Genomic DNA, 8,066 nt, shown 5'->3' with positions numbered 1-8,066 from the left:
TCCCCTCCCCTACGGTTTCTTTTACTATTTCCCCGCGACGGACATTTCTTCACCTCTAGGGATACACTGCTTTCCGAATAGCTGAGATCCCAACCAGGACAAACAGACGTTCCTCTCCTTCCTCTTACCAGAACCCAGTTTTTTAAAACTGTGTTTACTGTAGCTCCAGCTACCATATGAACCAGCCGCAACAGGGCCATGTAGATTGGGTAGTCAGAGAACCCCAGGATCGATTAGTAATGTCTGCCATGGGTGTTGGCTTAGGGAGTTATGCCATGTGTACCTGGTGTTTCCATAAATCTTCCCCAAGGGCAAATGTTAGCTGGCCCCAAATGGGCATGACACCTAAGGCCAGAGCTCCCAGAACGTTCCTCCTTGATGGGATGAGGAAGCAAGAAAAAGCATATCTGGAGCCCATGGGCCAAGTTTAGCAGCAGTCAGCCCTGAGCCAACGTTGTCTGAGGGTTTGGCCCAGGTGGGAAAACCCAGGAGAGCCTGAGATGATGAACAGGCAGCAGCCAGGGAGCGTCGTGGGAGCTGCTGGCTCAGCCCAGGACTGGGGGCAGGACCCAGGGGGCACTCCCTTCTCTCACCACTTTCTTTCAAGGCCCTTCCTTCGCTGCTCACTGGTTTGTACTTAGAAAGGCAATGGGACTATGTCAAGAGCTGGTCCCTACAGTTAAATCCCAGCTCCGCCCTCCTGGCCATCTGATCACAGCAAGTAACCTCACCGCTCCCCCATGGCCTCACCGCCGCAGACCAGACAGGGACTTTGCACGTGCTGTGCCGAGCGCAATTTCAGCACTCGCAACCCAGCAGCATCCGGTTCTTGTCACTTCTTCCCTTAGGAGACCAAGACCCACCTGGGCTCTCGGAGCACTCCCCCCTACCCCCCCCCCAAGTTGGGCCTCCTCGTCCCTGTGCTGTCCTCGCCCTGCCGTGTGTACCCAGGCTGGTCCTGGCAGCAGTAGGAGGAAGAAAGCTCTTACCCATAAATGTCCTCTGCGAGCCTCTGAATCATCGCTCTCGAAACTTTTGTCTTGGAATTTGTTCTGTTGCCCCTAGTTGAGTGTGTCAAATAGGGAGGCCCAAGGCTGGGGGGGGTGGGTGGTGGCGGCTATAGAACGTCACTTCCCTGGGAACAGCTCCCGAGTTCAGCTGGCTCACACATGGATCAGATTTGGGCTCCACATCCTCTGCCAGGGAAAATAGAAGCCCTCAGAAAATTAGAAAGAAATAGAAAGAGCCTTCTCCTCAGTCACAGTGAGTCACCAACAGAGACATGAGCAAAGGCCTGTGGGGAGCTGGGCTCTGGGGTGGGGTGGGCAGGGAGCTGGGCCCCCCCTGCCCCCTCCCACCCGAGAGCCTGGGCAGGTGGAGGGGGGCAGTGCCTGCTCGCTTTGCTGGGCCAGCATCTTCCCTCGGTGGGCAGGGCTGGGACCCCGCTTAGCTTTAAGACCTGCACTCAGGAAATCCCGCAGACCTAGGCCCATCAGGATCTGTCATCTAAACCAAACTCCCCCAGGGCAACAGCCCAGGCCAGGAAGAGGCAGGCCAAGAGGTGGGAAGCTTGCAGCCTCCTGTGGCTGCCTTTCACCCTTCTGGGGTCCAGGCCCCCTGCCAGCGGGTGGGGTGTCTGTACCCATGTCCAGGGGCTCTCCTGAGCTAGTCTGGGAGTCTGCTGGATGTCCTGGGTCCCCTCACCTCCAGCTTCCTAAGAGAAGGCTGGGCCTTTCCCTCCTACGGAGTGAGGCCTACCCTAGGGGCTGCAGCAGGACTGGGCTTACAGGCAGAGACAAGGCGACATCTCACCCTGGTGGACCTACCCTTGCCGCTTCCAGAGTTGGGAAGCAGAGCTCTTGGGGGAGCCTGACATGGGCTGGATGTGTGTGTGTGTGTGTGTGTGTGTGTGTGTGTGTGTGTGTGTAGTTTTCCTGCAGCCTTGTGAGGGTCAGGCTGGTGGAGCCCACAGATGCAAGGGTGGGGAGCAGAGGGGGAGTGGCCTGCACTCTCACTTCTGACTAGGCTGGGGTCGGTCCTGTTTAGCTCATGGGCCAAGAGCTCACCTCTGAGGGCCATTGAGAAAGAACCATATGCCAGGAGGGCTGCCTGCCAGGGTGGGGGTCCCCAGGAGAGACAGCTGGTTGGGGGCCGAGGTGCCTGTGTTTGGGGTCAGGAACAGGGGCATTGCAGAGGTCTGCAGAGACCCATCTGGGAGGAATGGTGTGGTGTAGAGGCCCCGCGGGCTGCAGCAAAGGGCAGGGGGTGGGGGGCAGTTGGGGGGGAATGTGGACATGTAGGCAAAGCTGTCGCATGGGGGCTTTGCCCCTGTCGGTAATGCCCTCAGCGGGGCGGGGGTGGGCGGGGAGCCAGAAGCTCCCGCTTTGGGAGGGGGTGAGGAGGCCGAGCAGAAGTGGAACCCACCCTCTTCCCGCTGGGTGGGGTCAGTCCCACAGGCGTGAGAAATCCGAACTTGGCTGTAGGTCAGGCTTGCCTTGTTAATGCTTTCAGATGCGACAGCTTCCTGCATGAAAAGGAGAACCCAGGATGGACCTGGGCCAGGAGGGGGAGGGGCTTTCCTGCTTCTTTCTGCCCACCCCAGAAGCCACACTTAAAACTATGACCTCGGGCTTCCCTGGCGGCGCAGCGGTTGAGAGTCCGCCTGCCGATGCAGGGGACGCGGGTTCGTGCCCCGGTCCGGGAGGATCCCACATGCCGCGGAGCGGCTGGGCCCGTGAGCCACGGCCGCTGAGCCTGCGCGTCCGGAGCCTGTGCTCTGCAACGGGAGAGGCCACAACGGTGAGAGGCCCGCGTACCGCACACACACAAAAAAACTATGACCTTGAATAACTCGGTTTTCTCAGGCTGTAAGTTGTGGGGGCGGGGGGAAATGGCTCCATGACCACTAGCAGCCCCCCGCCCCTGTTAGGAAGGGTCTCCCATTCAGATAGGCCTGGTCAAGCAAGGTTAGCCTCTTGTCTTTGCAGATCAGACAGTTTGGATCTTGAGGCAGCTCTGGCTGGAGCCTTGGGAGGCATGAGGGTAAGTCTCATCCCTGCGTGGGCCCCAGGTGACCTTGACCCCTTCCCCTCTCCCACCAGGCCTCAGGGGGGGAACCCTGAGGTCACTACAAACCTAGTGACCACACCTCCGCACAGATGGAGAGATGATGGAGTGGCCCCATCAGAGCACTCACTCTCCACGTCCAGGGAATGAGGGGTTCCCCTGGGAGGGTGCCCCGAACCCTGGGTGGCCTCTCCCTAAATACAGGCCCTAATGGGGAGAGCCATGCTCTGGGACTCTGAGGGAACTCATCCATTCTAACGGTTTCAGCAGAGTCTCTGCACCCAGGAGCACCGCACCTCAGCTTCCTGAGTGCCTGAAAAGATGCCCCCAGGCCGTCCTTCTAGGACTGCCAGCCATGTCGGCAGGAGACTGCCTCATCCCATGTCGCTGTAGCCTGAAAGTCCATGATCTCATCACCCTCCACTTCCTAGTCCCCAGCCCGCCCCTACCCTGCCACAGCACCAGCCCCCTTGCTCTGGGTCCCCAGCGATCTAAGCACGTGTCTGTGGGTGTGTGTCCCTGACTGCGGCTCATCTGTTCACTGGGCAGGTCTCCACGGAGCTTTCAACAAGGTCCAGCCCTGAGCGTGGCCCAGAGGCCCAGCAATCAGGGGGGTATCCTTCCTCTGAAGATGTTCAGGCCAGAGGGAACAGGATGTGAGCGGTTGGACCTCCGGAACAGAGGGCACAGGGGAGGGCACTGAACCCCGGGAAGTGGAGTCCTGCCCTGTGGGAGAAAGGGAAGGGGGATCCCGGCGGGGGAGACCCTGTCCCCTGGGCTCAGACTCCTCAAGTCAGTCGCCTGCATCTCAGGTCCCAGCACGCGGACAGCGGGCTGGGCGGTGATGGTGCTTTTAATGCTTGTAGAGTATATGCGCCATCTTTCCCCATTTTCAAGTAAGGAAACTTGGGTCCAGGGAGAAGGGATGTGTCTAGGTCACAGCATGTCAGTGATGGCATGTCTACGAGGCCAGACCGAATGCTCTTTTCCATCCAGTTTACACAGCATCTGGCACCGGGCCACCGGGCTACCAGCCCCTCCTGCTGAGGCCCGAGTATCACCAGGAGCCACCCTGGTGCCTCAGCCTGGGCAGAGGTGGGAAACGTAGCTGCCGAAAGGACCAGTGTGTCCCAGTTCTAACTGGGGCAGCCGCAGAGCGCTGGGGCTGGGCACAGGGGCGGCAGAGCTCCTCCAAGGCTCCCGTGGCCTCTGAGGCAGCAGCTCAGACACGGCCCAGCTGGCCGAAAGGAGTGTGTGCGGTGAGGTGGGGGTCGGAGTTGTAACTGGAAGGCTCTGGAAGCCAGGTCTCTGGACAGCAGGCCCTGGGATCAGGCACCAGCCCCTCCCAGTCTCCTGGAGTCCTGAGTTGGCCTCGAGGGACCAAGCGAGAAGGACCCAGGCCCATCCGGTCCCCTCTCAGGTGAGGGTCCTGGAAACGCCCTCTTGTCTACAGTTTGGACACCACCAGGGGATAAGTCTGCCCGGGCTCACCAAGAGGGTGGTTCCCAGAGCCATGGGACCTGGGGTCTCCCAGACAGTGTCTAGCTGTCCGCGCAACCGGCAGAATGATTTTCTTGGTTTCCAACAACTTGAAAACCACATGTGATTTTCCATAGTCTGGTGCCCCCGCCCAGCTCCCCCGGCCCAGACTGCTGAGTGAGCAGAGTTCCCCCGAATTCCTTCCACTCACCGCAGGACCCAGCCCCCGGGAGACTGGGGGGTCACCGCAGCCGCAGGGGGGCTGATGGGCTGAGGGGCGGGAGGCGGGCTGCCAGTGCCTGAGTGATTCTGCAGCCCGCAGACTGGGATGAGGACAGGGCCGCGTGTGGCAGTGTCACGTGACAATCAGCCAGGGTTGTCCGGTTCCAAACAGGCTCTAGTGGAAAAAAGTATGCTGACCATCTCTCCCACCTTCATCTAAATTGACTCCGATGGACTGAAGATATAGATGATGAAAGAGAAACCATCAAAGTAGTAAAAGAAAACATAGAAATCTGTGCTTCTAATCTTCGTGGGGGAAGTCTTTCTAAGCAGAAACCGTAGAAGGATGGAGAATTTTGGTTGCGTAAAAGCGCTAGCTTTCAGTTCAAAATATCCTGAAAATGAAATTAACAGGCAAACAAAACACTGGAAATAGATCCACAACCCCTAGGTCAGAAAGCGAACATTTTAGGAGCTGCCCGTGGCCTCAGAGCCTCTCTCCAAGCCTCAGTTTCTCTTCTCCGTACAATGGGATAATACTGACACTATCGCTCCTTGTGAAAAGGGGACAAGGATTCACTGAGATAAATCTAGAAAGCTGTGCCTGAAAAATAGTAATTCTTTGATAAAGGGAAAACATTCTTTACATTTTTAAAGCTAATTTGACCTTGTTTCCATTTTTTTTTTTTTGCGTTATGCGGGCCTCTCACTGTTGTGGCCCCTCCCGTTGCGGAGCACAGGCTCCGGACGCGCAGGCCCAGCGGCCGTGGCTCACGGGCCCAGCCGCTCTGCGGCATGTGGGATCCTCCCAGACCGGGGCACGAACCCGCGTCCCCTGCATCGGCAGGCGGACTCTCCACCACTGCACCACCAGGGAAGCCCCCTTGTTTCCATTTTTAAAAGTGAGCCCCGAGATATAGGCCAATTCACAAAAGAAGAAACATAAATGGGGACTTCCGTAGTGGCCCAGTGGTTAAGACTCCACACTTCCACTGCAGGGGGCACAGGTTCGATCCCTGGTCGGGGAACTAAGATCCCGCATGCCACTAATAAACATATGCAAAAATGTTGACCTCATGAAAAATTATGCAAATGCTAATTAAAATACACTGAGTAGTACTTTTCCAATATAAAATTCCCAAAGATTAAAACCCTCCTGGTGGGCTTTCCTGATGGCGCAGTGGTTAAGAATCCGCCTGCCGATGCAGGGGACGCGGGTTCGAGCCCTGGTCCGGGAAGATCCCACATGCCGCGGAGCAACTAAACTCGTGTGCCACAACTACTGAGCCTGCGCTCTAGAACCCGCGAGCCACAGCTACTGAAGCCCATGCGCCTAGAGCCCGTGCTCCACAAAAAGAGAAGCCCTGCAGCCCAGCCTTCACTGTTCACCCAGAGTCCTCCATACCCCAGAACTTCAGCCCGGACTTCAACTCGACGCATTTCCCAGAGGGGACTTGGACCAGGCACCTGGACTCCACCCTATGCCTCATTCCAATCAGCTTCTGGAGGGGTCGGCCATGTGCCCGGATGTGGCTGCACCGGCCACCTCCCCCCGAGCCAGAAGAGGCCCCAAGCCGTGGGTAGGCCCTGGGCTCATCTTCTCGGGAAACTGGATGCCAGCCTCATAAATGAGCATGTGCCCCGACATCTGCACCCCTCTGCCACACCAAGGACAGATTTTCCTGTCCTGAGGTGCATTGTGACCTCAAGGTGGGTGAAGCATGTGACTCTGGAGGTGACGAGCCTGGGATGTCCATCCTGTCCACAGGGACTTTGGGGAATGAGGTGCTGCATTAGCCCCTGAGAAAGCCTCCCCCGGCCCCCCCCCCCGCCCTCAGACTAATACAACACGTTCCTGATTTAGTGGGAGGAAATCCCACCGACAGGTGGGCACGTTCTGCCTCAGGGGACGTATTTGCTGTTCTTTCTGCCTGCAGTGTCCTTCCCAGCTTCTCACTGAAGCATCCCCAGCTGCCCTTCATAAAACTTCAGCCCTCTCCTATATCTGCCAAAACAAACCATCCCACTCCCCTACTTTATTTCTGACATATTGACCCATTGGGCTATACTGATGGTGCTAATGACTCCAGTTAAGTGGCCTCCCGGTGCCCATGCCCTTTGCCCTGTGCCTTGTAACCTTGTAGGCCCCTCCTACTCTGACTACAGGCTTGGCCATGTGATGGCTTTGGCCAGTTGGACAGGAACAAACTTGGTCCAAGGAGAGGCTTGAAAAAACACTTGAAGCATCCTCTCTCCCCTTCCCCACAACCTTCCAGAACGATGAGAGCACACCTGGGCTGTCCTGCTGGAGGACAAGACCACAGGGAGGAAAGCTGAGACCATGCAAAACAGGCTGCCACAGCCAGTGGGACACAAGAGGGAGACCAGCGAGAGCAGCCAAGCTGGGCTCAGATGGGCAGAGCTGCCCAGACAGCTGGCAGGCAGGTGAGCTAATAAATGTGATTGTCTTAATCTGCTGAGTTGGGTGGTTGGTTACTCAGCAATAGCTAACACTTATCTCAGATGTTTATTATCTGTCTCCCTACCAGCAGTGCCAGTGTCGCAAGACCAAGGGATCAGGGGCTGTGATATTTCCTACTGCAGCTCTCTGGCCCACAGAGGCCCTGAGTAAATATCTGTTAAATGGCTAAATACAGGATAAATACCGTAACAGAATCTTATGAGACAGACAACAGTCCTGGAGCTAGTCAGAACTGAGTGGAGGGTGGTACTGACACTGGTGAAGAGAATGGCAGTGAGTGAGCACCAAGGGGGTCTCGATAACTGATGCAGGTCCCGCCTGTGAGCTTCAAGACAAAGACAAGCTCAGAGTCCCCTTCCTTTCATTTTGTTGCTCCTCCATTCTCAGCATCTGGCTTCCATCTCATGATGCAAAACAGCTGCTTGAGATCCAGTCATCATTGCATCATCCCAGCCAGTAGAAAGGCATAGTAGAGCACAAGCTCTTCCTTTAAGAACTTCTAGAAGCTCACACAAAGCTCCTAGTGTTCATTCCGTTGGCCTTGGCCAGAACTCAGTCACGGCCCTACCCAGCTGCAAGGGAAGCTGAGAAGTGTAGTCTTTTTTCTGACAGCCTTGTGCCAGCTAAAGGTGAGTTCTGTTATTAAAGAAGAATGAGATAATAAATACTGAGGAATAATTAATAGTCTTTGCACAGCTGATACCATTTTCACTTTTGTGTCTGGTAAGATTACTAAGATCTTAAACAGGTGTTAAAAAAAAACCAAACAGGGCTTCCCTGGTGGCGCAGTGGTGGAGAGTCCGCCTGCCGATGCAGG

Source organism: Physeter macrocephalus, chromosome 5 (assembly GCF_002837175.3).
Source record: "Physeter macrocephalus isolate SW-GA chromosome 5, ASM283717v5, whole genome shotgun sequence".
Classification (NCBI taxonomy): domain Eukaryota; kingdom Metazoa; phylum Chordata; class Mammalia; order Artiodactyla; family Physeteridae; genus Physeter; species Physeter macrocephalus.
This window is presented reverse-complemented; position numbering follows the sequence as displayed.